At 33.0% G+C, this 23,073-nt stretch overlaps 38 non-coding genes across 38 annotated transcripts; all 38 read left to right on the forward strand.

Annotated features, from left to right (window-relative positions):
- Positions 1-41: 41 nt before the first annotated feature.
- Trnai-uau (transfer RNA isoleucine (anticodon UAU)) lies at positions 42-139 on the forward strand. The gene is made up of 2 exons: positions 42-79; positions 104-139. It is a non-coding gene; the product is annotated as a tRNA-Ile (tRNA).
- A 210-nt stretch (positions 140-349) lies between these two features.
- On the forward strand, positions 350-447 carry Trnai-uau (transfer RNA isoleucine (anticodon UAU)). Its single transcript has 2 exons — positions 350-387; positions 412-447. It is a non-coding gene; the product is annotated as a tRNA-Ile (tRNA).
- Positions 448-659: 212 nt separating this feature from the next.
- Positions 660-757, forward strand: Trnai-uau (transfer RNA isoleucine (anticodon UAU)). The gene is made up of 2 exons: positions 660-697; positions 722-757. It is a non-coding gene; the product is annotated as a tRNA-Ile (tRNA).
- Positions 758-967: 210 nt separating this feature from the next.
- Trnai-uau (transfer RNA isoleucine (anticodon UAU)) lies at positions 968-1,065 on the forward strand. Its single transcript has 2 exons — positions 968-1,005; positions 1,030-1,065. It is a non-coding gene; the product is annotated as a tRNA-Ile (tRNA).
- A 211-nt stretch (positions 1,066-1,276) lies between these two features.
- Positions 1,277-1,374, forward strand: Trnai-uau (transfer RNA isoleucine (anticodon UAU)). Its single transcript has 2 exons — positions 1,277-1,314; positions 1,339-1,374. It is a non-coding gene; the product is annotated as a tRNA-Ile (tRNA).
- Positions 1,375-1,584: 210 nt separating this feature from the next.
- On the forward strand, positions 1,585-1,682 carry Trnai-uau (transfer RNA isoleucine (anticodon UAU)). Its single transcript has 2 exons — positions 1,585-1,622; positions 1,647-1,682. It is a non-coding gene; the product is annotated as a tRNA-Ile (tRNA).
- Positions 1,683-1,893: 211 nt separating this feature from the next.
- Trnai-uau (transfer RNA isoleucine (anticodon UAU)) lies at positions 1,894-1,991 on the forward strand. The gene is made up of 2 exons: positions 1,894-1,931; positions 1,956-1,991. It is a non-coding gene; the product is annotated as a tRNA-Ile (tRNA).
- A 211-nt stretch (positions 1,992-2,202) lies between these two features.
- On the forward strand, positions 2,203-2,300 carry Trnai-uau (transfer RNA isoleucine (anticodon UAU)). Its single transcript has 2 exons — positions 2,203-2,240; positions 2,265-2,300. It is a non-coding gene; the product is annotated as a tRNA-Ile (tRNA).
- Positions 2,301-2,511: 211 nt separating this feature from the next.
- Trnai-uau (transfer RNA isoleucine (anticodon UAU)) lies at positions 2,512-2,609 on the forward strand. The gene is made up of 2 exons: positions 2,512-2,549; positions 2,574-2,609. It is a non-coding gene; the product is annotated as a tRNA-Ile (tRNA).
- Positions 2,610-2,820: 211 nt separating this feature from the next.
- On the forward strand, positions 2,821-2,918 carry Trnai-uau (transfer RNA isoleucine (anticodon UAU)). The gene is made up of 2 exons: positions 2,821-2,858; positions 2,883-2,918. It is a non-coding gene; the product is annotated as a tRNA-Ile (tRNA).
- A 210-nt stretch (positions 2,919-3,128) lies between these two features.
- Positions 3,129-3,225, forward strand: Trnai-uau (transfer RNA isoleucine (anticodon UAU)). Its single transcript has 2 exons — positions 3,129-3,166; positions 3,191-3,225. It is a non-coding gene; the product is annotated as a tRNA-Ile (tRNA).
- Positions 3,226-3,435: 210 nt separating this feature from the next.
- On the forward strand, positions 3,436-3,533 carry Trnai-uau (transfer RNA isoleucine (anticodon UAU)). Its single transcript has 2 exons — positions 3,436-3,473; positions 3,498-3,533. It is a non-coding gene; the product is annotated as a tRNA-Ile (tRNA).
- A 1,134-nt stretch (positions 3,534-4,667) lies between these two features.
- On the forward strand, positions 4,668-4,765 carry Trnai-uau (transfer RNA isoleucine (anticodon UAU)). Its single transcript has 2 exons — positions 4,668-4,705; positions 4,730-4,765. It is a non-coding gene; the product is annotated as a tRNA-Ile (tRNA).
- A 211-nt stretch (positions 4,766-4,976) lies between these two features.
- Positions 4,977-5,074, forward strand: Trnai-uau (transfer RNA isoleucine (anticodon UAU)). The gene is made up of 2 exons: positions 4,977-5,014; positions 5,039-5,074. It is a non-coding gene; the product is annotated as a tRNA-Ile (tRNA).
- A 211-nt stretch (positions 5,075-5,285) lies between these two features.
- Positions 5,286-5,383, forward strand: Trnai-uau (transfer RNA isoleucine (anticodon UAU)). Its single transcript has 2 exons — positions 5,286-5,323; positions 5,348-5,383. It is a non-coding gene; the product is annotated as a tRNA-Ile (tRNA).
- A 210-nt stretch (positions 5,384-5,593) lies between these two features.
- Positions 5,594-5,691, forward strand: Trnai-uau (transfer RNA isoleucine (anticodon UAU)). The gene is made up of 2 exons: positions 5,594-5,631; positions 5,656-5,691. It is a non-coding gene; the product is annotated as a tRNA-Ile (tRNA).
- A 210-nt stretch (positions 5,692-5,901) lies between these two features.
- On the forward strand, positions 5,902-5,999 carry Trnai-uau (transfer RNA isoleucine (anticodon UAU)). Its single transcript has 2 exons — positions 5,902-5,939; positions 5,964-5,999. It is a non-coding gene; the product is annotated as a tRNA-Ile (tRNA).
- Positions 6,000-6,210: 211 nt separating this feature from the next.
- Trnai-uau (transfer RNA isoleucine (anticodon UAU)) lies at positions 6,211-6,308 on the forward strand. Its single transcript has 2 exons — positions 6,211-6,248; positions 6,273-6,308. It is a non-coding gene; the product is annotated as a tRNA-Ile (tRNA).
- Positions 6,309-6,519: 211 nt separating this feature from the next.
- Positions 6,520-6,617, forward strand: Trnai-uau (transfer RNA isoleucine (anticodon UAU)). Its single transcript has 2 exons — positions 6,520-6,557; positions 6,582-6,617. It is a non-coding gene; the product is annotated as a tRNA-Ile (tRNA).
- Positions 6,618-6,828: 211 nt separating this feature from the next.
- Positions 6,829-6,926, forward strand: Trnai-uau (transfer RNA isoleucine (anticodon UAU)). Its single transcript has 2 exons — positions 6,829-6,866; positions 6,891-6,926. It is a non-coding gene; the product is annotated as a tRNA-Ile (tRNA).
- Positions 6,927-7,137: 211 nt separating this feature from the next.
- Positions 7,138-7,235, forward strand: Trnai-uau (transfer RNA isoleucine (anticodon UAU)). Its single transcript has 2 exons — positions 7,138-7,175; positions 7,200-7,235. It is a non-coding gene; the product is annotated as a tRNA-Ile (tRNA).
- Positions 7,236-7,752: 517 nt separating this feature from the next.
- On the forward strand, positions 7,753-7,850 carry Trnai-uau (transfer RNA isoleucine (anticodon UAU)). The gene is made up of 2 exons: positions 7,753-7,790; positions 7,815-7,850. It is a non-coding gene; the product is annotated as a tRNA-Ile (tRNA).
- Positions 7,851-8,061: 211 nt separating this feature from the next.
- On the forward strand, positions 8,062-8,159 carry Trnai-uau (transfer RNA isoleucine (anticodon UAU)). The gene is made up of 2 exons: positions 8,062-8,099; positions 8,124-8,159. It is a non-coding gene; the product is annotated as a tRNA-Ile (tRNA).
- Positions 8,160-8,369: 210 nt separating this feature from the next.
- Positions 8,370-8,467, forward strand: Trnai-uau (transfer RNA isoleucine (anticodon UAU)). The gene is made up of 2 exons: positions 8,370-8,407; positions 8,432-8,467. It is a non-coding gene; the product is annotated as a tRNA-Ile (tRNA).
- A 209-nt stretch (positions 8,468-8,676) lies between these two features.
- Trnai-uau (transfer RNA isoleucine (anticodon UAU)) lies at positions 8,677-8,774 on the forward strand. The gene is made up of 2 exons: positions 8,677-8,714; positions 8,739-8,774. It is a non-coding gene; the product is annotated as a tRNA-Ile (tRNA).
- A 211-nt stretch (positions 8,775-8,985) lies between these two features.
- On the forward strand, positions 8,986-9,083 carry Trnai-uau (transfer RNA isoleucine (anticodon UAU)). Its single transcript has 2 exons — positions 8,986-9,023; positions 9,048-9,083. It is a non-coding gene; the product is annotated as a tRNA-Ile (tRNA).
- Positions 9,084-9,294: 211 nt separating this feature from the next.
- Trnai-uau (transfer RNA isoleucine (anticodon UAU)) lies at positions 9,295-9,392 on the forward strand. The gene is made up of 2 exons: positions 9,295-9,332; positions 9,357-9,392. It is a non-coding gene; the product is annotated as a tRNA-Ile (tRNA).
- A 209-nt stretch (positions 9,393-9,601) lies between these two features.
- On the forward strand, positions 9,602-9,699 carry Trnai-uau (transfer RNA isoleucine (anticodon UAU)). The gene is made up of 2 exons: positions 9,602-9,639; positions 9,664-9,699. It is a non-coding gene; the product is annotated as a tRNA-Ile (tRNA).
- A 211-nt stretch (positions 9,700-9,910) lies between these two features.
- Trnai-uau (transfer RNA isoleucine (anticodon UAU)) lies at positions 9,911-10,008 on the forward strand. Its single transcript has 2 exons — positions 9,911-9,948; positions 9,973-10,008. It is a non-coding gene; the product is annotated as a tRNA-Ile (tRNA).
- A 211-nt stretch (positions 10,009-10,219) lies between these two features.
- On the forward strand, positions 10,220-10,317 carry Trnai-uau (transfer RNA isoleucine (anticodon UAU)). Its single transcript has 2 exons — positions 10,220-10,257; positions 10,282-10,317. It is a non-coding gene; the product is annotated as a tRNA-Ile (tRNA).
- A 520-nt stretch (positions 10,318-10,837) lies between these two features.
- Trnai-aau (transfer RNA isoleucine (anticodon AAU)) lies at positions 10,838-10,935 on the forward strand. Its single transcript has 2 exons — positions 10,838-10,875; positions 10,900-10,935. It is a non-coding gene; the product is annotated as a tRNA-Ile (tRNA).
- Positions 10,936-11,146: 211 nt separating this feature from the next.
- Positions 11,147-11,244, forward strand: Trnai-uau (transfer RNA isoleucine (anticodon UAU)). Its single transcript has 2 exons — positions 11,147-11,184; positions 11,209-11,244. It is a non-coding gene; the product is annotated as a tRNA-Ile (tRNA).
- An 827-nt stretch (positions 11,245-12,071) lies between these two features.
- Trnai-uau (transfer RNA isoleucine (anticodon UAU)) lies at positions 12,072-12,169 on the forward strand. Its single transcript has 2 exons — positions 12,072-12,109; positions 12,134-12,169. It is a non-coding gene; the product is annotated as a tRNA-Ile (tRNA).
- Positions 12,170-12,380: 211 nt separating this feature from the next.
- Trnai-uau (transfer RNA isoleucine (anticodon UAU)) lies at positions 12,381-12,478 on the forward strand. The gene is made up of 2 exons: positions 12,381-12,418; positions 12,443-12,478. It is a non-coding gene; the product is annotated as a tRNA-Ile (tRNA).
- Positions 12,479-14,236: 1,758 nt separating this feature from the next.
- Positions 14,237-14,334, forward strand: Trnai-uau (transfer RNA isoleucine (anticodon UAU)). Its single transcript has 2 exons — positions 14,237-14,274; positions 14,299-14,334. It is a non-coding gene; the product is annotated as a tRNA-Ile (tRNA).
- A 521-nt stretch (positions 14,335-14,855) lies between these two features.
- On the forward strand, positions 14,856-14,953 carry Trnai-uau (transfer RNA isoleucine (anticodon UAU)). Its single transcript has 2 exons — positions 14,856-14,893; positions 14,918-14,953. It is a non-coding gene; the product is annotated as a tRNA-Ile (tRNA).
- A 4,235-nt stretch (positions 14,954-19,188) lies between these two features.
- On the forward strand, positions 19,189-19,286 carry Trnai-uau (transfer RNA isoleucine (anticodon UAU)). The gene is made up of 2 exons: positions 19,189-19,226; positions 19,251-19,286. It is a non-coding gene; the product is annotated as a tRNA-Ile (tRNA).
- A 2,998-nt stretch (positions 19,287-22,284) lies between these two features.
- Trnai-uau (transfer RNA isoleucine (anticodon UAU)) lies at positions 22,285-22,382 on the forward strand. The gene is made up of 2 exons: positions 22,285-22,322; positions 22,347-22,382. It is a non-coding gene; the product is annotated as a tRNA-Ile (tRNA).
- The last annotated feature ends 691 nt before the right edge of the window (positions 22,383-23,073 follow it).

Raw genomic sequence — 23,073 nt, forward strand, 5'->3', positions numbered from 1 at the left:
AAAAAATCCTTATATTAATGCTATTTTGCAATAAAGTGTAAGCTCCGGTGGCGCAATCGGTTAGCGCGCCGTACTTATAGACAGTTGGCTAATGGTAAAAGATATGCGGAGGTTGTGTGTTCGACCCTCACCCGGAGCAACATTTTATTTGAATTGTATATGGAATAACAGAACATTTTACAATCACTTAGGATTAGACTTTTGACCTGCATTTCAATGTAATGAAACATTTTCAATGTAAACTTTTGTAATTACCTATTTCTTACTATTTTCTTTAAATTAAAGAGTATGATGTGTTAATTCGTAATAAAAAATCCATATATTAATGCTATTTTGCAATAAAGTGTAAGCTCCGGTGGCGCAATCGGTTAGCGCGCCGTACTTATAGACAGTTGGCTAATGGTAAAAGATATGCGGAGGTTGTGAGTTCGACCCTCACCCGGAGCAATGGTTTTATTTGAATTGTATATGGATTAACAGAACATTTTACAATCACTTAGGATTAGACTTTTGACCTGCATTTCAATGTAATGAAACATTTTCAATGTAAACTTTTGTAATTACCTATTTCTTACTATTTTCTTTATATTAAAGAGTATGATGTGTTAATTCGTAATAAAAAAATCCTAATATTAATGCTATTTTGCAATAAAGTGTAAGCTCCGGTGGCGCAATCGGTTAGCGCGCCGTACTTATAGACAGTTGGCTAATGGTAAAAGATATGCGGAGGTTGTGAGTTCGACCCTCACCCGGAGCAACATTTTATTTGAATTGTATATGGATTAACAGAACATTTTACAATCACTTAGGATTAGACTTTTGACCTGCATTTCAATGTAATGAAACATTTTCAATGTAAACTTTTGTACTTACCTATTTCTTACTATTTTCTTTATATTAAAGAGTATGATGTGTTAATTCGTAATAAAAAATCCTAATATTAATGCTATTTTGCAATAAAGTGTAAGCTCCGGTGGCGCAATCGGTACGCGCGCCGTACTTATAGACAGTTGGCTAATGGTAAAAGATATGCGGAGGTTGTGAGGTCGACCCTCACCCGGAGCAACATTTTATTTGAATTGTATATGGATTAACAGAACATTTTACAATCACTTAGGATTAGACTTTTGACCTGCATTTCAATGTAATGAAACATTTTCAATGTAAACTTTTGTACTTACCTATTTCTTACTATTTTCTTTATATTAAAGAGTATGATGTGTTAATTCGTAATAAAAAAATCCTAATATTAATGCTATTTTGCAATAAAGTGTAAGCTCCGGTGGCGCAATCGGTTAGCGCGCCGTACTTATAGACAGTTGGCTAATGGTAAAAGATATGCGGAGGTTGTGAGTTCGACCCTCACCCGGAGCAACATTTTATTTGAATTGTATATGGATTAACAGAACATTTTACAATCACTTAGGATTAGACTTTTGACCTGCATTTCAATGTAATGAAACATTTTCAATGTAAACTTTTGTAATTACCTATTTCTTACTATTTTCTTTATATTAAAGAGTATGATGTGTTAATTCGTAATAAAAAATCCTAATATTAATGCTATTTTGCAATAAAGTGTAAGCTCCGGTGGCGCAATCGGTTAGCGCGCCGTACTTATAGACAGTTGGCTAATGGTAAAAGATATGCGGAGGTTGTGAGTTCGACCCTCACCCGGAGAAACATTTTATTTGAATTGTATATGGATTAACAGAACATTTTACAATCACTTAGGATTAGACTTTTGACCTGCATTTCAATGTAATGAAACATTTTCAATGTAAACTTTTGTAATTACCTATTTCTTACTATTTTCTTTATATTAAAGAGTATGATGTGTTAATTCGTAATAAAAAAATCCTAATATTAATGCTATTTTGCAATAAAGTGTAAGCTCCGGTGGCGCAATCGGTTAGCGCGCCGTACTTATAGACAGATGGCTAATGGTAAAAGATATGCGGAGGTTGTGAGTTCGACCCTCACCCGGAGCAATGGTTTTATTTGAATTGTATATGGATTAACAGAACATTTTACAATCACTTAGGATTAGACTTTTGACCTGCATTTCAATGTAATGAAACATTTTCAATGTAAACTTTTGTAATTACCTATTTCTTACTATTTTCTTTATATTAAAGAGTATGATGTGTTAATTCGTAATAAAAAATCCTAATATTAATGCTATTTTGCAATAAAGTGTAAGCTCCGGTGGCGCAATCGGTTAGCGCGCCGTACTTATAGACAGTTGGCTAATGGTAAAAGATATGCGGAGGTTGTGAGTTCGACCCTCACCCGGAGCAATATTTTATTTGAATTGTATATGGATTAACAGAACATTTTACAATCACTTAGGATTAGACTTTTGACCTGCATTTAAATGTAATGAAACATTTTCAATGTAAACTTTTGTAATTACCTATTTCTTACTATTTTCTTTATATTAAAGAGTATGATGTGTTAATTCGTAATAAAAAAATCCTAATATTAATGCTATTTTGCAATAAAGTGTAAGCTCCGGTGGCGCAATCGGTTAGCGCGCCGTACTTATAGACAGTTGGCTAATGGTAAAAGATATGCGGAGGTTGTGAGTTCGACCCTCACCCGGAGCAATGGATTTATTTGAATTGTATATGGATTAACAGAACATTTTACAATCACTTAGGATTAGACTTTTGACCTGCATTTCAATGTAATGAAACATTTTCAATGTAAACTTTTGTAATTACCTATTTCTTACTATTTTCTTTAAATTAAAGAGTATGATGTGTTAATTCGTAATAAAAAATCCTAATATTAATGCTATTTTGCAATAAAGTGTAAGCTCCGGTGGCGCAATCGGTTAGCGCGCCGTACTTATAGACAGTTGGCTAATGGTAAAAGATATGCGGAGGTTGTGAGTTCGACCCTCACTCGAAGCAACATTTTATTTGAATTGTATATGGATTAACAGAACATTTTACAATCACTTAGGATTAGACTTTTGACCTGCATTTCAATGTAATGAAACATTTTCAATGTAAACTTTTGTACTTACCTATTTCTTACTATTTTCTTTATATTAAAGAGTATGATGTGTTAATTCGTAATAAAAAATCCTAATATTAATGCTATTTTGCAATAAAGTGTAAGCTCCGGTGGCGCAATCGGTTAGCGCGCCGTACTTATAGACAGTTGGCAAATGGTAAAAGATATGCGAGGTTGTGAGTTCGACCCTCACCCGGAGCAACATTTTATTTGAATTGTATATGGATTAACAGAACATTTTACAATCACTTAGGATTAGACTTTTGACCTACATTTCAATGTAATGAAACATTTTCAATGTAAACTTTTGTACTTACCTATTTCTTACTATTTTCTTTATATTAAAGAGTATGATGTGTTAATTCGTAATAAAAAATCCTAATATTAATGCTATTTTGCAATAAAGTGTAACCTCCGGTGGCGCAATCGGTTAGCGCGCCGTACTTATAGACAGTTGGCTAATGGTAAAAGATATGCGGAGGTTGTGAGTTCGACCCTCACCCGGAGCAAATGTTTTATTTGAATTGTCTATGCTTAAACAGAAGATTTTACAATCACTTAGGATTAGACTTTTGACCTGCATTTCAATGTAATGAAACATTTTCAATGTAAACTTTTGTAATTACCTATTTCTTACTATTTTCTTTATATTAAAGAGTATGATGTGTTAATTCGTAATAAAAAATCCTAATATTAATGCTATTTTGCAATAAAGTGTAAGCTCCGGTGGCGCAATCGGTTAGCGCGCCGTACTTATAGACAGTTGGCAAATGGTAAAAGATATGCGAGGTTGTGAGTACGACCCTCACCCGGAGCAACATTTTATTTGAATTGTATATGGATTAACAGAACATTTTACAATCACTTAGGATTAGACTTTTGACCTGCATTTCAATGTAATGAAACATTTTCAATGTAAACTTTTGTACTTACCTATTTCTTACTATTTTCTTTATATTAAAGAGTATGATGTGTTAATTCGTAATAAAAAATCCATATATTAATGCTATTTTGCAATAAAGTGTAAGCTCCGGTGGCGCAATCGGTTAGCGCGCCGTACTTATAGACAGTTGGCTAATGGTAAAAGATATGCGGAGGTTGTGAGGTCGACCCTCACCAGGAGCAACATTTTATTTGAATTGTATATGGATTAACAGAACATTTTACAATCACTTAGGATTAGACTTTTGACCTGCATTTCAATGTAATGAAACATTTTCAATGTAAACTTTTGTAATTACCTATTTCTTACTATTTTCTTTATATTAAAGAGTATGATGTGTTAATTCGTAATAAAAAATCCTAATATTAATGCTATTTTGCAATAAAGTGTAAGCTCCGGTGGCGCAATCGGTTAGCGCGCCGTACTTATAGACAGTTGGCAAATGGTAAAAGATATGCGAGGTTGTGAGTACGACCCTCACCCGGAGCAACATTTTATTTGAATTGTATATGGATTAACAGAACATTTTACAATCACTTAGGATTAGACTTTTGACCTGCATTTCAATGTAATGAAACATTTTCAATGTAAACTTTTGTACTTACCTATTTCTTACTATTTTCTTTATATTAAAGAGTATGATGTGTTAATTCGTAATAAACAAATCCTAATATTAATGCTATTTTGCAATAAAGTGTAAGCTCCGGTGGCGCAATCGGTTAGCGCGCCGTACTTATAGACAGTTGGCTAATGGTAAAAGATATGCGGAGGTTGTGAGTTCGACCCTAACCCGGAGCAATGGTTTTATTTGAATTGTCTATGCTTAAACAGCAGACATGACAATCACTTAGGATTAGACTTTTGACCTGCATTTCAATGTAATGAAACATTTTCAATGTAAACTTTTGTACTTACCTATTTCTTACTATTTTCTTTATATTAAAGAGTATGATGTGTTAATTCGTAATAAAAAATCCTAATATTAATGCTATTTTGCAATAAAGTGTAAGCTCCGGTGGCGCAATCGGTACGCGCGCCGTACTTATAGACAGTTGGCTAATGGTAAAAGATATGCGGAGGTTGTGAGGTCGACCCTCACCCGGAGCAACATTTTATTTGAATTGTATATGGATTAACAGAACATTTTACAATCACTTAGGATTAGACTTTTGACCTGCATTTCAATGTAATGAAACATTTTCAATGTAAACTTTTGTACTTACCTATTTCTTACTATTTTCTTTATATTAAAGAGTATGATGTGTTAATTCGTAATAAAAAAATCCTAATATTAATGCTATTTTGCAATAAAGTGTAAGCTCCGGTGGCGCAATCGGTTAGCGCGCCGTACTTATAGACAGTTGGCTAATGGTAAAAGATATGCGGAGGTTGTGAGTTCGACCCTCACCCGGAGCAACATTTTATTTGAATTGTATATGGATTAACAGAACATTTTACAATCACTTAGGATTAGACTTTTGACCTGCATTTCAATGTAATGAAACATTTTCAATGTAAACTTTTGTAATTACCTATTTCTTACTATTTTCTTTATATTAAAGAGTGTGATGTGTTAATTCGTAATAAAAAATCCTAATATTAATGCTATTTTGCAATAAAGTGTAAGCTCCGGTGGCGCAATCGGTTAGCGCGCCGTACTTATAGACAGTTGGCTAATGGTAAAAGATATGCGGAGGTTGTGAGTTCGACCCTCACCCGGCGCAACATTTTATTTGAATTGTATATGGATTAACAGAACATTTTACAATCACTTAGGATTAGACTTTTGACCTGCATTTCAATGTAATGAAACATTTTCAATGTAAACTTTTGTACTTACCTATTTCTTACTATTTTCTTTATATTAAAGAGTATGATGTGTTAATTCGTAATAAAAAATCCTAATATTAATGCTATTTTGCAATGAAGTGTAAGCTCCGGTGGCGCAATCGGTTAGCGCGCCGTACTTATAGACAGTTGGCTAATGGTAAAAGATATGCGGAGGTTGTGAGTTCGACCCTCACCCGGAGAAACATTTTATTTGAATTGTATATGGATTAACAGAACATTTTACAATCACTTAGGATTAGACTTTTGACCTGCATTTCAATGTAATGAAACATTTTCAATGTAAACTTTTGTAATTACCTATTTCTTACTATTTTCTTTATATTAAAGAGTATGATGTGTTAATTCGTAATAAAAAAATCCTAATATTAATGCTATTTTGCAATAAAGTGTAAGCTCCGGTGGCGCAATCGGTTAGCGCGCCGTACTTATAGACAGATGGCTAATGGTAAAAGATATGCGGAGGTTGTGAGTTCGACCCTCACCCGGAGCAATGGTTTTATTTGAATTGTATATGGATTAACAGAACATTTTACAATCACTTAGGATTAGACTTTTGACCTGCATTTCAATGTAATGAAACATTTTCAATGTAAACTTTTGTAATTACCTATTTCTTACTATTTTCTTTATATTAAAGAGTATGATGTGTTAATTCGTAATAAAAAATCCTAATATTAATGCTATTTTGCAATAAAGTGTAAGCTCCGGTGGCGCAATCGGTTAGCGCGCCGTACTTATAGACAGTTGGCTAATGGTAAAAGATATGCGGAGGTTGTGAGTTCGACCCTCACCCGGAGCAATATTTTATTTGAATTGTATATGGATTAACAGAACATTTTACAATCACTTAGGATTAGACTTTTGACCTGCATTTAAATGTAATGAAACATTTTCAATGTAAACTTTTGTAATTACCTATTTCTTACTATTTTCTTTATATTAAAGAGTATGATGTGTTAATTCGTAATAAAAAAATCCTAATATTAATGCTATTTTGCAATAAAGTGTAAGCTCCGGTGGCGCAATCGGTTAGCGCGCCGTACTTATAGACAGTTGGCTAATGGTAAAAGATATGCGGAGGTTGTGAGTTCGACCCTCACCCGGAGCAATGGATTTATTTGAATTGTATATGGATTAACAGAACATTTTACAATCACTTAGGATTAGACTTTTGACCTGCATTTCAATGTAATGAAACATTTTCAATGTAAACTTTTGTAATTACCTATTTCTTACTATTTTCTTTAAATTAAAGAGTATGATGTGTTAATTCGTAATAAAAAATCCTAATATTAATGCTATTTTGCAATAAAGTGTAAGCTCCGGTGGCGCAATCGGTTAGCGCGCCGTACTTATAGACAGTTGGCTAATGGTAAAAGATATGCGGAGGTTGTGAGTTCGACCCTCACTCGAAGCAACATTTTATTTGAATTGTATATGGATTAACAGAACATTTTACAATCACTTAGGATTAGACTTTTGACCTGCATTTCAATGTAATGAAACATTTTCAATGTAAACTTTTGTACTTACCTATTTCTTACTATTTTCTTTATATTAAAGAGTATGATGTGTTAATTCGTAATAAAAAATCCTAATATTAATGCTATTTTGCAATAAAGTGTAAGCTCCGGTGGCGCAATCGGTTAGCGGGCCGTACTTATAGACAGTTGGCAAATGGTAAAAGATATGCGAGGTTGTGAGTTCGACCCTCACCCGGAGCAACATTTTATTTGAATTGTATATGGATTAACAGAACATTTTACAATCACTTAGGATTAGACTTTTGACCTACATTTCAATGTAATGAAACATTTTCAATGTAAACTTTTGTACTTACCTATTTCTTACTATTTTCTTTATATTAAAGAGTATGATGTGTTAATTCGTAATAAAAAATCCTAATATTAATGCTATTTTGCAATAAAGTGTAACCTCCGGTGGCGCAATCGGTTAGCGCGCCGTACTTATAGACAGTTGGCTAATGGTAAAAGATATGCGGAGGTTGTGAGTTCGACCCTCACCCGGAGCAAATGTTTTATTTGAATTGTCTATGCTTAAACAGAAGATTTTACAATCACTTAGGATTAGACTTTTGACCTGCATTTCAATGTAATGAAACATTTTCAATGTAAACTTTTGTAATTACCTATTTCTTACTATTTTCTTTATATTAAAGAGTATGATGTGTTAATTCGTAATAAAAAATCCTAATATTAATGCTATTTTGCAATAAAGTGTAAGCTCCGGTGGCGCAATCGGTTAGCGCGCCGTACTTATAGACAGTTGGCTAATGGTAAAAGATATGCGGAGGTTGTGAGGTCGACCCTCACCCGGAGCAACATTTTATTTGTATTGTATATGGATTAACAGAACATTTTACAATCACTTAGGATTAGACTTTTGACCTGCATTTCAATGTAATGAAACATTTTCAATGTAAACTTTTGTACTTACCTATTTCTTACTATTTTGTTTATATTAAAGAGTATGATGTGTTAATTCGTAATAAAAAATCCTAATATTAATGCTATTTTGCAGTAAAGTGTAAGCTCCGGTGGCGCAATCGGTTAGCGCGCCATACTTATAGACAGTTGGCTAATGGTAAAAGATATGCGGAGGTTGTGAGTTCGACCCTCACCCGGAGCAACATTTTATTTGAATTGTATATGGATTAACAGAACATTTTACAATCACTTAGGATTAGACTTTTGACCTGCATTTCAATGTAATGAAACATTTTCAATGTAAACTTTTGTAATTACCTATTTCGTACTATTTTCTTTATATTAAAGAGTATGATGTGTTAATTCGTAATAAAAAATCCTAATATTAATGCTATTTTGCAATAAATGTAAGCTCCGGTGGCGCAATCGGTTAGCGCGCCGTACTTATAGACAGTTGGCTAATGGTAAAAGATATGCGGAGGTTGTGAGTTCGACCCTCACCCGGAGCAATGGTTTTATTTGAATTGTATATGGTTAAACAGAACATTTTACAATCACTTAGGATTAGACTTTTGACCTGCATTTCAATGTAATGAAACATTTTCAATGTAAACTTTTGTAATTACCTATTTCTTACTATTTTCTTTATATTAAAGAGTATGATGTGTTAATTCGTAATAAAAAATCCTAATATTAATGCTATTTTGCAATAAAGTGTAAACTCCGGTGGCGCAATCAGTTAGCGCGCCGTACTTATAGACAGTTGGCTAATGGTAAAAGATATGCGGAGGTTGTGAGTTCGACCCTCACCCGGAGCAATGGATTTATTTGAATTGTCTATGGTTAAACAGAACATTTTACAATCACTTAGGATTAGACTTTTGACCTGCATTTCAATGTAATGAAACATTTTCAATGTAAACTTTTGTAATTACCTATTTCTTACTATTTTGTTTCTATTACAGAGTATGATGTGTTAATTCGTAATAAACAATCCTAATATTAATGCTATTTTGCAATAAAGTGTAAGCTCCGGTGGCGCAATCGGTTAGCGCGCCGTACTTATAGACAGTTGGTTAATGGTAAAAGATATGCGGAGGTTGTGAGTTCGACCCTCTCCCGGAGCAACATTATATTTGAATTGTATATGGATTAACAGAACATTTTACAATCACTTAGGATTAGACTTTTGACCTGCATTTCAATGTAATGAAACAGTTTCAATGTAAACTTTTGTAATTACCTGTTTCTTACTATTTTCTCTATATTAAAGAGTATGATGTGTTAATTCGTAATAAAAAATCCTAATATTAATGCTATTTTCAATAAAGTGTAAGCTCCGGTGGCGCAATTGGTTAGCGCGCCGTACTTATAGACAGTTGGCTAATGGTAAAAGATATGCGGAGGTTGTGAGTTCGACCCTCTCCCGGAGCAACATTATATTTGAATTGTATATGGATTAACAGAACATTTTACAATCACTTAGGATTAGACTTTTGACCTGCATTTCAATGTAATGAAACAGTTTCAATGTAAACTTTTGTAATTACCTATTTCTTACTATTTTGTTTATATTAAAGAGTATGATGTGTTAATTCGTAATAAAAAAATCCTAATATTAATGCTATTTTGCAATAAAGTGTAAGCTCCGGTGGCGCAATCGGTTAGCGCGCCGTACTTATAGACAGTTGGCTAATGGTAAAAGATATGCGGAGGTTGTGAGTTCGACCCTCACCCGGAGCAATGGTTTTATTTGAATTGTATATGGTTAAACAGAACATTTTACAATCACTTAGGATTAGACTTTTGACCGGCATTTCTATGTAATGAAACATTTTCAATGTAAACTTTTGTACTTACCTATTTCTTACTATTTTCTTTATATTAAAGAGTATGATGTGTTAATTCGTAATAAACAATCTTAATATTAATGCTATTTTGCAATAAAGCGTAAGCTCCGGTGGCGCAATCGGTTAGCGCGCCGTACTTATAGACAGTTGGCTAATGGTAAAAGATATGCGGAGGTTGTGAGTTCGACCCTCACCCGGAGAAATGGATGTATTTGAATAGTCTATGGTTAAACAGCAGATATTACAATCACTTAGGATTAGACTTTTGACCTGCATTTCAATATAATGAAACATTTTCAATGTAAACTTTTGTACTTACCTATTTCTTAAAATTTTGTTTATATTACAGAGTATGATGTGTTAATTCGTAATAAAAAATCCTAATATTAATGCTATTTTGCAATAAAGTGTAAGCTCCGTTGGCGAAATCGGTTAGCGCGCCGTACTTATAGACAGTTGGCTAATGGTAAAAGATATGCGGAGGTTGTGAGTTCGACACTCTCCCGGAGTAACATTATATTTGAATTGTATATGGATTAACAGAGCATTTTACAATCACTTAGGATTAGACTTTTGACCTGCATTTCAATGTAATTAAACAGTTTCAATGTAAACTTTTGTATTTACCTGTTTCTTACTATTTTCTCTATATTAAAGAGTATGATGTGTTAATTCGTAATAAAAAAATCCTAATATTAATGCTATTTTGCAATAAAGTGTAAGCTCCGGTGGCGCAATCGGTTAGCGCGCCGTACTAATAGACAGTTGGCTAATGGTAAAAGATATGCGGAGGTTGTGAGTTCGACCCTCACCCGGAGCAATGGTTTTATTTGAATTGTCTATGGTTAAACAGAAGATTTTACAATCACTTAGGATTAGACTTTTGACCTGCATTTCAATGTAATGAAACATTTTCAATGTAAACTTTTGTAATTACCTATTTCTTACTATTTTCTTTATATTAAAGAGTATGATGTGTTAATTCGTAATAAAAAATCCTAATATTAATGCTATTTTGCAATAAACTGTAAGCTCTGGTGGCGCAATCGGTTAGCGCGCCGTACTTATAGACAGTTGGCTAATGGTAAAAGATATGCGGAGGTTGTGAGTTCGACTCTCACCCGGATCAATGTTTTATTTGAATTGTCTATGGTTAAACAGAAGATTTTACAATCACTTAGGATTAGACTTTTGACCTGCATTTCAATGTAATGAAACATTTTCAATGTAAACTTTTGTAATTACCTATTTCTTACTATTTTCTTTATATTAAAGAGTATGATGTGTTAATTCGTAATAAAAAATCCTAATATTAATGCTATTTTGCAATAAACTGTAAGCTCTGGTGGCGCAATCGGTTAGCGCGCCGTACTTATAGACAGTTGGCTAATGGTAAAAGATATGCGGAGGTTATGAGTTCGACTCTCACCCGGATCAATGTTTTATTTGAATTGTCTATGGTTAAACGGAACATTTTACAATCACTTAGGATTAAACTTGTTACCTGCATTTCAATGTAATGAAACATTTTCAATGTAAACTTTTGTAATTACCTATTTGTTACTATTTTGGTTATATTACAGAGTATGATTTTTTAAGTCGTAATAAATAATCATAATATTAATGCTATTTTGCAATAAAGTGTAAGCTCCGCTGGCGCAATCGGTTAGCGTTCCATACTTATAGACAGTTGGTCAATGGTAAAAGATATGCGGAGGTTGTGAGTTCGACCCTTACCCGGAGCAACGGTTTTATTTGAATTGTCTATGGTTAAACAGATGATTATACAATCACTTAGGATTAGACGTTTGACCTGCATTTCAATGTAATGAAACATTTTCAATGTAAACTTTTGTAATTACCTATTTCTTACTATGTTTTGTATATTAAAGAGTATGATGTGTTAATTCGTAATAAAAAATCATAATATTAATGCTATTTTGCAATAAAGTGTAAGCTCCGGTGGCGCAATCGGTTAGCGCACCGTACTTATAGACAGTTGGCTTATGGTAAAAGATATGCGGAGGTTGTGAGTTCGACCCTCACCCGGAGCAATGGTTTTATTTGAATTGTCTATGGTTAAACAGAAGATTTTACAATCACTTAGGATTAGACTTTTGACCTGCATTTCAATGTAATGAAACATTTTCAATGTAAACTTTTGTAATTACCTATTTCTTACTATTTTCTTTATATTAAAGAGTATGATGTGTTAATTCGTAATAAAAAATCCTAATATTAATGCTGTTTTGCAATAAAGTGTAAGCTCTGGTGGCGCAATCGGTTAGCGTGCCGTGCTTATAGACAGTTGGTTAATGGTAAAAGATATGTGGAGGTTGTGAGTTCGACCCTCACCCGGAGCATTGGTTTTATTTGAATTGTCTATGGTTAAACAGAAGATTATACAATCACTTAGGATTAGACTTTTGACCTGCATTTCAATGTAATGAAACATTTTCAATGTGAACTTTTGTAATTACCTATTTCTTACTATTTTCTTTATATTAAAGAGTATGATGTGTTAATTCGTAATAAAAAATCCTAATATTAATGCTATTTTGCAATAAAGTGTAACCTCAGGTGGCGCAATTTGTTAGCGCGCCGTACTTATAGACAGTTGGCTAATGGTAAAAGATATGTGGAGGTTGTGAGTTCAACCCCCACCCGGAGCAATGGTTTTATTTGAATTGTCTATGGTTAAACAGAAGATTATACAATCACTTAGGATTAGACTTTTGACCTGCATTTCAATGTAATGAAACATTTTCAATGTAAACTTTTGTAATTACCTATTTGTTACTATTTTGTTTATATTACAGAGTATGATGTGTTAATTCGTAATAAAAAATTCTAATATTAATGCTATTTTGCAATAAAGTGTAACCTCCGGTGGCGCAATCGGTTAGCGCGCCGTACTTATAGACAGTTGGCTAATGGTAAAAGATATTCGGAGGTTTTGAGTTCGACCCTCACCCGGAGCAATGGTTTTATTTGAATTGTCTATGGTTAAACAGAACATTTTACAATCACTTAGGATTAGACTTTTGACCTGCATTTCAATGTAATGAAACATTTTCAATGTAAACTTTTGTAATTACCTATTTCTGACTATTTTCCTTATATTAAAGAGTATTATGTGTTAATTCGTAATAAACAAATCCTAATATTAATGCTATTTTGCAATAAAGTGAAACCTCCGCGGGCGCAATCGGTTAGCGGACTGTACTTATAGACAGTTGGCTAATGGTAAAAGATATAAAGAGGTGTTGATTTTGTACCCTCACCCGGAGCAATGGTTTTATTTGAAGTTTCTATTGTTAAACAGAAGATTATACAATCACTTAGGATTAGACTTTTGACCTGCATTTCAATGTAATGAAACATTTTCAATGTAAACTTTTGTACTTACCTATTTCTTACTATTTTCTTTATATTAAAGAGTATGATGTGTTAATTCGTAATAAAAAATCAAAATAATAATGCTATTTTGCAATAAAGTGTAACCTCTGGTGGCGCAATCGGTTAGCGCGCCGTACTTATAGACAGTTGGCTAATGGTAAAAGATATGTGGAGGTTGTGAGTTCGACCCTCACCCGGAGCATTGGTTTTATTTGAATTGTCTATGGTTAAACAGAAGATTATACAATCACTTAGGATTAGACTTTTGACCTGCATTTCAATGTAATGAAACATTTTCAATGTGAACTTTTGTACTTACCTATTTCTTACTATTTTCTTTATATTAAAGAGTATGATGTGTTAATTCGTAATAAAAAATCCTAATATTAATGCTATTTTGCAATAAAGTGTAACCTCAGGTGGCGCAATTTGTTAGCGCGCCGTACTTATAGACAGTTGGCTAATGGTAAAAGATATGTGGAGGTTGTGAGTTCAACCCCCACCCGGAGCAATGGTTTTATTTGAATTGTCTATGGTTAAACAGAAGATTATACAATCACTTAGGATTAGACTTTTGACCTGCATTTCAATGTAATGAAACATTTTCAATGTAAACTTTTGTAATTACCTATTTGTTACTATTTTGTTTATATTACAGAGTATGATGTGTTAATTCGTAATAAAAAATTCTAATATTAATGCTATTTTGCAATAAAGTGTATGCTCCGGTGGCGCAATCGGTTAGCGCGCCGTACTTATAGACAGTTGGCTAATGGTTAAAGATATGTGGAGGTTGTGAGTTCGACCCTCACCCGGAGCAATGGTTTTATTTGAATTGTCTATGGTTAAACAGAAGATTATACAATCACTTAGGATTAGACTTTTGACCTGCATTTCAATGTAATGAAACATTTTCAATGTAAACTTTTGTAATTACCTATTTCTTACTATTTTCTTTATATTAAAGAGTATGATGTGTTAATTCGTAATAAAAAATCCTAATATTAATGCTATTTTACAATAAAGTGTAACCTCCGGGGGCGCAATCGGTTAGCGCGCCGTACTTATAGACAGTTTTCTAATGGTAAAAGATATAAAGAGGTGTTGATTTTGTACCCTCACCCGGAGCAATGGTTTTGTTTGAATTGTCTATGGTTAAACAGAAGATTATACAATCACTTAGGATAAGACTTTTGACCTGCATTTCAATGTAATGAAACATTTTCAATGTAAACTTTTGTAATTACCTATTTCTTACTATTTTCTTTATATTAAAGAGTATGATGTGTTAATTCGTAATAAAAAATCCTAATATTAATGCTATTTTGCAATAAAGTGTAAGCTCTGGTGGCGCAATCGGTTAGCGTGCCGTACTTATAGACAGTTGGCTAATGGTAAAAGATATTCGGAGGTTGTGAGTTCGACCCTCACCCGGAGCAATGGTTTTATTTGAATTGTCTATGGTTAAACAGAACATTTTACAATCACTTAGGATTAGACTTTTGACCTGCATTTCAATGTAATGAAACATTTTCAATGTAAACTTTTGTAATTACCTATTTCTGACTATTTTCCTTATATTAAAGAGTATTATGTGTTAATTCGTAATAAACAAATCCTAATATTAATGCTATTTTGCAATAAAGTGAAACCTCCGCGGGCGCAATCGGTTAGCGGACTGTACTTATAGACAGTTGGCTAATGGTAAAAGATATAAAGAGGTGTTGATTTTGTACCCTCACCCGGAGCAATGGTTTTATTTGAAGTGTCTATTGTTAAACAGAAGATTATACAATCACTTAGGATTAGACTTTTGACCTGCATTTCAATGTAATGAAACATTTTCAATGTAAACTTTTGTACTTACCTATTTCTTACTATTTTCTTTATATTAAAGAGTATGATGTGTTAATTCGTAATAAAAAATCATAATATTAATGCTATTTTGCAATAAAGTGTAACCTCTGGTGGCGCAATCGGTTAGCGCGCCGTACTTATAGACAGTTGGCTAATGGTAAAAGATATGTGGAGGTTGTGAGTTCGACCCTCACCCGGAGCAATGGTTTTATTTGAATTGTCTATGGTTAAACAGAAGATTATACAATCACTTAGGATTAGACTTTTGACCTGCATTTCAATGTAATGAAACATTTTCAATGTGAACTTTTGTAATTACCTATTTCTTACTATTTTCTTTATATTAAAGAGTATGATGTGTTAATTCGTAATAAAAAATCCTAATATTAATGCTATTTTGCAATAAAGTGTAACCTCAGGTGGCGCAATTTGTTAGCGCGCCGTACTTATAGACAGTTGGCTAATGGTAAAAGATATGTGGAGGTTGTGAGTTCAACCCCCACCCGGAGCAATGGTTTTATTTGAATTGTCTATGGTTAAACAGAAGATTATACAATCACTTAGGATTAGACTTTTGACCTGCATTTCAATGTAATGAAACATTTTCAATGTAAACTTTTGTAATTACCTATGTGTTACTATTTTGGTTATAGTACAGAGTATGATTTTTTAAGTCGTAATAAATAATCATAATATTAATGCTATTTTGCAATAAAGTGTAAGCTCCGCTGGCGCAATCGGTTAGCGTTCCATACTTATAGACAGTTGGTCAATGGTAAAAGATATGCGGAGGTTGTGAGTTCGACCCTTGCCCGGAGCAACGGTTTTATTTGAATTGTCTATGGTTAAACAGAAGATTATACAATCACTTAGGATTAGACGTTTGACCTGCATTTCAATGTAATGAAACATTTTCAATGTAAACTTTTGTAATTACCTATTTCTTACTATGTTTTGTATATTAAAGAGTATGATGTGTTAATTCGTAATAAAAAATCCTAATATTAATGCTATTTTGCAATAAAGTGTAAGCTCTGGTGGCGCAATCGGTTAGCGTGCCGTGCTTATAGACAGTTGGCTAATGGTAAAAGATATTCGGAGGTTTTGAGTTCGACCCTCACCCGGAGCAATGGTTTTATTTGAATTGTCTATGGTTAAACAGAACATTTTACAATCACTTAGGATTAGACTTTTGACCTGCATTTCAATGTAATGAAACATTTTCAATGTAAACTTTTGTAATTACCTATTTCTGACTATTTTCCTTATATTAAAGAGTATTATGTGTTAATTCGTAATAAACAAATCCTAATATTAATGCTATTTTGCAATAAAGTGAAACCTCCGCGGGCGCAATCGGTTAGCGGACTGTACTTATAGACAGTTGGTTAATGGTAAAAGATATAAAGAGGTGTTGATTTTGTACCCTCACCCGGAGCAATGGTTTTATTTGAAGTGTCTATTGTTAAACAGAAGATTATACAATCACTTAGGATTAGACTTTTGACCTGCATTTCAATGTAATGAAACATTTTCAATGTAAACTTTTGTACTTACCTATTTCTTACTATTTTCTTTATATTAAAGAGTATGATGTGTTAATTCGTAATAAAAAATCATAATATTAATGCTATTTTGCAATAAAGTGTAACCTCTGGTGGCGCAATCGGTTAGCGCGCCGTACTTATAGACAGTTGGCTAATGGTAAAAGATATGTGGAGGTTGTGAGTTCGACCCTCACCCGGAGCATTGGTTTTATTTGAATTGTCTATGGTTAAACAGAAGATTATACAATCACTTAGGATTAGACTTTTGACCTGCATTTCAATGTAATGAAACATTTTCAATGTGAACTTTGATAATTACCTATTTCTTACTATTTTCTTTATATTAAAGAGTATGATGTATTAATTCGTAATAAAAAATCCTAATATTAATGCTATTTTGCAATAAAGTGTAACCTCAGGTGGCGCAATTTGTTAGCGCGCCGTACTTATAGACAGTTGGCTAATGGTAAAAGATATGTGGAGTTTGTGAGTTCAACCCCCACCCGGACCAATGGTTTTATTTGAATTGTCTATGGTTAAACAGAAGATTATACAATCACTTAGGATTAGACTTTTGACCTGCATTTCAATGTAATGAAACATTTTCAATGTAAACTTTTGTAATTACCTATTTGTTACTATTTTGTTTATATTAAAGAGTATGATGTGTTAATTCGTAATAAAAAATCCTAATATTAATGCTATTTTACAATAAAGTGTAACCTCCGGGGGCGCAATCGGTTAGCGCGCCGTACTTATAGACAGTTTTCTAATGGTAAAAGATATAAAGAGGTGTTGATTTTGTACCCTCACCCGGAGCAATGGTTTTGTTTGAATTGTCTATGGTTAAACAGAAGATTATACAATCACTTAGGATAAGACTTTTGACCTGCATTTCAATGTAAAGAAACATTTTCAATGTAAACTTTTGTAATTACCTATTTCTTACTATTTTCTTTATATTAAAGAGTATGATGTGTTAATTCGTAATAAAAAATCCTAATATTAATGCTATTTTGCAATAAAGTGTAAGCTCTGGTGGCGCAATCGGTTAGCGTGCCGTACTTAAAGACAGTTGGCTAATGGTAAAAGATATTCGGAGGTTTTGAGTTCGACCCTCACCCGGAGCAATGGTTTTATTTGAATTGTCTATGGTTAAACAGAACATTTTACAATCACTTAGGATTAGACTTTTGACCTGCATTTCAATGTAATGAAACATTTTCAATGTAAACTTTTGTAATTACCTATTTCTGACTATTTTCCTTATATTAAAGAGTATTATGTGTTAATTCGTAATAAACAAATCCTAATATTAATGCTATTTTGCAATAAAGTGAAACCTCCCCGGGCGCAATCGGTTAGCGGACTGTACTTATAGACAGTTGGCTAATGGTAAAAGATATAAAGAGGTGTTGATTTTGTACCCTCACCCGGAGCAATGGTTTTATTTGAAGTGTCTATTGTTAAACAGAAGATTATACAATCACTTAGGATTAGACTTTTGACCTGCATTTCAATGTAATGAAACATTTTCAATGTAAACTTTTGTACTTACCTATTTCTTACTATTTTCTTTATATTAAAGAGTATGATGTGTTAATTCGTAATAAAAAATCATAATATTAATGCTATTTTGCAATAAAGTGTAACCTCTGGTGGCGCAATCGGTTAGCGCGCCGTACTTATAGACAGTTGGCTAATGGTAACAGATATGTGGAGGTTGTGAGTTCGACCCTCACCCGGAGCAATGGTTTTATTTGAATTGTCTATGGTTAAACAGAAGATTATACAATCACTTAGGATTAGACTTTTGACCTGCATTTCAATGTAATGAAACATTTTCAATGTGAACTTTTGTAATTACCTATTTCTTACTATTTTCTTTATATTAAAGAGTATGATGTGTTAATTCGTAATAAAAAATCCTAATATTAATGCTATTTTGCAATAAAGTGTAACCTCAGGTGGACCAATTTGTTAGCGCGCCGTACTTATAGACAGTTGGCTAATGGTAAAAGATATGTGGAGGTTGTGAGTTCAACCCCCACCCGGAGCAATGGTTTTATTTGAATTGTCTATGGTTAAACAGAAGATTATACAATCACTTAGGATTAGACTTTTGACCTGCATTTCAATGTAATGAAACATTTTCAATGTAAACTTTTGTAATTACCTATTTGTTACTATTTTGTTTATATTACAGAGTATGATGTGTTAATTCGTAATAAAAAATTCTAATATTAATGCTATTTCGCAATAAAGTGTAACCTCCGGTGGCGCAATCGGTTAGCGCGCCGTACTTATAGACAGTTGGCTAATGGTAAAAGATATGTGGAGGTTGTGAGTTCGACCCTCACCCGGAGCAATGGTTTTATTTGAATTGTCTATGGTTAAACAGAAGATTATACAATCACTTAGGATTAGACTTTTGACCTGCATTTCAATGTAATGAAACATTTTCAATGTAAACTTTTGTAATTACCTATTTGTTACTATTTAGGTTATATTACAGAGTATGATTTTTTAAGTCGTAATAAATAATCATAATATTAATGCTATTTTGCAATAAAGTGTAAGCTCCGCTGGCGCAATCGGTTAGCGTTCCATACTTATAGACAGTTGGTCAATGGTAAAAGATATGCGGAGGTTGTGAGTTCGACCCTCACCCGGAGCAATGGTTTTATTTGAATTGTCTATGGTTAAACAGAAGATTTTACAATCACTTAGGATTAGACTTTTGACCTGCATTTCATTGTAATGAAACATTTTCAATGTAAACTTTTGTAATTACCTATTTCTTACTATTTTCTTTATATTAAAGAGTATGATGTGTTAATTCGTAATAAAAAATCCTAATATTAATGCTATTTTGCAATAAAGTGTAAGCTCTGGTGGCGCAATCGGTTAGCGTGCCGTGCTTATAGACAGTTGGCTAATGGTAAAAGATATTCGGAGGTTTTGAGTTCGACCCTCACCCGGAGCAATGGTTTTATTTGAATTGTCTATGGTTAAACAGAACATTTTACAATCACTTAGGATTAGACTTTTGACCTGCATTTCAATGTAATGAAACATTTTCAATGTAAACTTTTGTAATTACCTATTTCTGACTATTTTCCTTATATTAAAGAGTATTATGTGTTAATTCGTAATAAACAAATCCTAATATTAATGCTATTTTGCAATAAAGTGAAACCTCCGCGGGCGCAATCGGTTAGCGGACTGTACTTATAGACAGTTGGTTAATGGTAAAAGATATAAAGAGGTGTTGATTTTGTACCCTCACCCGGAGCAATGGTTTTATTTGAAGTGTCTATTGTTAAACAGAAGATTATACAATCACTTAGGATTAGACTTTTGACCTGCATTTCAATGTAATGAAACATTTTCAATGTAAACTTTTGTACTTACCTATTTCTTACTATTTTCTTTATATTAAAGAGTATGATGTGTTAATTCGTAATAAAAAAATCATAATATTAATGCTATTTTGCAATAAAGTGTAACCTCTGGTGGCGCAATCGGTTAGCGCGCCGTACTTATAGACAGTTGGCTAATGGTAAAAGATATGTGGAGGTTGTGAGTTCGACCCTCACCCGGAGCATTGGTTTTATTTGAATTGTCTATGGTTAAACAGAAGATTATACAATCACTTAGGATTAGACTTTTGACCTGCATTTCAATGTAATGAAACATTTTCAATGTGAACTTTTGTAATTACCTATTTCTTACTATTTTCTTTATATTAAAGAGTATGATGTGTTAATTCGTAATAAAAAATCCTAATATTAATGCTATTTTGCAATAAAGTGTAACCTCAGGTGGACCAATTTGTTAGCGCGCCGTACTTATAGACAGATGGCTAATGGTAAAAGATATGTGGAGTTTGTGAGTTCAACCCCCACCCGGAGCAATGGTTTTATTTGAATTGTCTATGGTTAAACAGAAGATTATACAATCACTTAGGATTAGACTTTTGACCTGCATTTCAATGTAATGAAACATTTTCAATGTAAACTTTTGTAATTACCTATTTGTTACTATTTTGTTTATATTACAGAGTATGATGTGTTAATTCGTAATAAAAAATCATAATATTAATGCTATTTTGCAATAAAGTGTAACCTCTGGTGGCGCAATCGGTTAGCGCGCACTACTTATAGACAGTTGGCTAATGGTTAAAGATATTTGGAGGTTGTGAGTTCGACCCTCACCCGGAGCAATGGTTTTATTTGAATTGTCTATGGTTAAACAGAAGATTATACAATCACTTAGGATTAGACTTTTGACCTGCATTTCAATGTAATGAAACATTTTCAATGTAAACTTTTGTAATTACCTATTTCTTACTATTTTCTTTATATTAAAGAGTATGATGTGTTAATTCGTAATAAAAAATCCTAATATTAATGCTATTTTACAATAAAGTGTAACCTCCGGGGGCGCAATCGGTTAGCGCGCCGTACTTATAGACAGTTTTCTAATGGTAAAAGATATAAAGAGGTGTTGATTTTGTACCCTCACCCGGAGCAATGGTTTTGTTTGAATTGTCTATGGTTAAACAGAAGATTATACAATCACTTAGGATAAGACTTTTGACCTGCATTTCAATGTAATGAAACATTTTCAATGTAAACTTTTCTAATTACCTATTTCTTACTATTTTCTTTATATTAAAGAGTATGATGTGTTAATTCGTAATAAACAAATCCTAATATTAATGCTATTTTGCAATAAAGTGAAACCTCCGCGGGCGCAATCGGTTAGCGGACTGTACTTATAGACAGTTGGCTAATGGTAAAAGATATAAAGAGGTGTTGATTTTGTACCCTCACCCGGAGCAATGGTTTTATTTGAAGTGTCTATTGTTAAACAGAAGATTATACAATCACTTAGGATTAGACTTTTGACCTGCATTTTAATGTAATGAAACATTTTCAATGTAAACTTTTGTACTTACCTATTTCTTACTATTTTCTTTATATTAAAGAGTATGATGTGTTAATTCGTAATAAAAAATCATAATATTAATGCTATTTTGCAATAAAGTGTAACCTCTGGTGGCGCAATCGGTTAGCGCGCCGTACTTATAGACAGTTGGCTAATGGTAAAAGATATGTGGAGGTTGTGAGTTCGACCCTCACCCGGAGCAATGGTTTTATTTGAATTGTCTATGGTTAAACAGAAGATTATACAATCACTTAGGATTAGACTTTTGACCTGCATTTCAATGTAATGAAACATTTTCAATGTAAACTTTTGTAATTACCTATTTGTTACTATTTTGTTTATATTACAGAGTATGATGTGTTAATTCGTAATAAAAAATTCTAATATTAATGCTATTTTGCAATAAAGTGTAACCTCCGGTGGCGCAATCGGTTAGCGCGCCGTACTTATAGACAGTTGGCTAATGGTAAAAGATATGTGGAGGTTGTGAGTTCGACCCTCACCCGGAGCAATGGTTTTATTTGAATTGTCTATGGTTAAACAGAAGATTATACAATCACTTAGGATTAGACTTTTGACCTGCATTTCAATGTAATGAAACATTTTCAATGTAAACTTTTGTAATTACCTATTTCTTACTATTTTCTTTATATTAAAGAGTATGATGTGTTAATTCGTAATAAAAAATCCTAATATTAATGCTATTTTGCAATAAAGTGTAAGCTCTGGTGGCGCAATCGGTTAGCGCGCCGTACTTATAGACAGTTGGCTAATGGTAAAAGATATTCGGAGGTTTTGAGTTCGACCCTCACCCGGAGCAATGGTTTTATTTGAATTGTCTATGGTTAAACAGAAGATTATACAATCACTTAGGATTAGACTTTTGACCTGCATTTCAATGTAATGAAACATTTTCAATGTAAACTTTTGTAATTACCTATTTCTGACTATTTTCCTTATATTAAAGAGTATTATGTGTTAATTCGTAATAAACAAATCCTAATATTAATGCTATTTTGCAATAAAGTGAAACTTCCGCGGGCGCAATCGGTTAGCGGACTGTACTTATAGACAGTTGGTTAATGGTAAAAGATATAAAGAGGTGTTGATTTTGTACCCTCACCCGGAGCAATGGTTTTATTTGAAGTGTCTATTGTTAAACAGAAGATTATACAATCACTTAGGATTAGACTTTTGACCTG

This window comes from Euprymna scolopes, chromosome 22, assembly GCF_053919585.1.
Source record: "Euprymna scolopes isolate OS-2025 chromosome 22, ASM5391958v1, whole genome shotgun sequence".
NCBI lineage: Eukaryota > Metazoa > Mollusca > Cephalopoda > Sepiida > Sepiolidae > Euprymna > Euprymna scolopes.